Raw genomic sequence first — 2,385 nt, 5'->3', positions numbered from 1 at the left:
TTAATGACAGGTTTCAGAGTAGCAGCCGTGTTAGTCTGTATTCTCAAAAAGAAAAGGAGTACTTGTGGCACCTTAGAGACTAACAAATTTATTAGAGCATAAGCTTTCGTGAGCTACAGCTCACTTCATCGGATGCATTTGGTGGAAAAAACAGAGGAGAGATTTATATACACACACACAGAGAACATGAAACAATGGGTTTATCATACACACTGTAAGGAGAGTGATCACTTAAGATAAGCCATCACCAACAGCAGGGGGGGGAAGGAGGAAAACCTTTCATGGTGACAAGCAGGTAGGCTAATTCCAGCAGTTAACAAGAATATCAGAGGAACAGTGGGGGGTGGGGTGGGAGGGAGAAATACCATGGGGAAATAGTTTTACTTTGTGTAATGACTCATCCATTCCAGTCTCTATTCAAGCCTAAGTTAATTGTATCCAGTTTGCAAATTAATTCCAATTCAGCAGTCTCTCGTTGGAGTCTGTTTTTGAAGCTTTTTTGTTGAAGTATAGCCACTCTTAGGTCTGTGATCGAGTGACCAGAGAGATTGAAGTGTTCTCCAACTGGTTTTTGAATGTTATAATTCTTGACGTCTGATTTGTGTCCATTCATTCTTTTACGTAGAGACTGTCCAGTTTGGCCAATGTACATGGCAGAGAGGCATTGCTGGCACATGATGGCATATATCACATTGGTAGATGCGCAGGTGAACGAGCCTCTGATAGTGTGGCTGATGTGATTAGGCCCTATGATGGTGTCCCCTGAATAGATATGTGGACAGAGTTGGCAATGGGCTTTGTTGCAAGGATAGGTTCCTGGGTTAGTGGTTCTGTTGTGTGGTGTGTGGTTGCTGGTGAGTATTTGCTTCAGATTGGGGGCTTTCCGATGAAGTGAGCTGTAGCTCACGAAAGCTTATGCTCTAATAAATTTGTTAGTCTCTAAGGTGCCTAACCCAGGAACCTATCCTTGCAACAAAGCCCGTTGCCAACTCTGTCCACATATCTATTCAGGGGATACCATCATAGGGCCTAATCACATCAGCCACACTATCAGAGGCTCGTTCACCTGCGCATCTACCAATGTGATATATGCCATCATGTGCCAGCAATGCCCCTCTGCCATGTACATTGGCCAAACTGGACAGTCTCTACGTAAAAGAATGAATGGACACAAATCAGACGTCAAGAATTATAACATTCAAAAACCAGTTGGAGAACACTTCAATCTCTCTAGTCACTCGATCACAGACCTAAGAGTGGCTATACTTCAACAAAAAAGCTTCAAAAACAGACTCCAACGAGAGACTGCTGAATTGGAATTAATTTGCAAACTGGATACAATTAACTTAGGCTTGAATAGAGACTGGGAATGGATGAGTCATTACACAAAGTAAAACTATTTCCCCATGGTATTTCTCCCTCCCACCCCACCCCACCCTGTTCCTCTGATATTCTTGTTAACTGCTGGAATTAGCCTACCTTGCTTGTCACCATGGAAGGTTTTCCTCCTTTCCCCCACCTGCTGCTGGTGATGGCTTATCTTAAGTGATCACTCTCCTTATAGTGTGTATGATAAACCCATTGTTTCATGTTCTCTGTGTGTGTGTATATAAATCTCTCCTCTGTTTTTTCCACCAAATGCATCGGATGAAGTGAGCTGTAGCTCACGAAAGCTTATGCTCTAATAAATTTGTTAGTCTCTAAGGTGCCACAAGTACTCCTTTTCTTTTTGCGAATACAGACTAACACGGCTGCTACTCTGAAACCTAAAAATGTGAAGCAATTTGTAGCTGCTGTCGTAGTGCATTCTCCTTTCTATTAATACTAGGGTGGTGACCAGATGTCTCCATTTTATAGGAACAGTCCTGATTTTTGGGTCTTTTTCTTATAAAGGCTCCTATTACCCCTCCCACCCTCTGTCCTGATTTTTCACACTTGCTCTCTGGTCACCCTAATTAATACTGTAATGTTCAGTGTCCTAAAATTACCTTTTGATGGATTTGTTTGTGTTTTCAGCTAGTCCCTTGGTTTGTGGATAGTATGGGCTGGTCAAGCTCTGTTGTATTCCCACTTTTTTGCACATCTCTAGGTTAAGCTGAAAGGAAAAATTGTATGCCATTAAGTTTCCTCTGGACAAGTTTTGTGTGTAAAAAGAAAAGAAAGAATAAAAGGTTATGTGACAGTATAGCCTTATGGGGTGCTTATAAATGTATGTATAGTATGACTGGAATATGTTTTTTCTATATATGCCATGTAACATATCTATGTAAAGGTTATGATCTACTGGTTATGTTCACCCTAGTTGTATGCATGTACCATTTGTGTGTTCAGAGTTATGAACATTGACTGTATACTTACTTGATTTCTAAGTAGCCTTAGTTAGAA

This window comes from Dermochelys coriacea, chromosome 5 (assembly GCF_009764565.3).
Source record: "Dermochelys coriacea isolate rDerCor1 chromosome 5, rDerCor1.pri.v4, whole genome shotgun sequence".
Classification (NCBI taxonomy): Eukaryota; Metazoa; Chordata; order Testudines; family Dermochelyidae; genus Dermochelys; species Dermochelys coriacea.
This window is presented reverse-complemented; position numbering follows the sequence as displayed.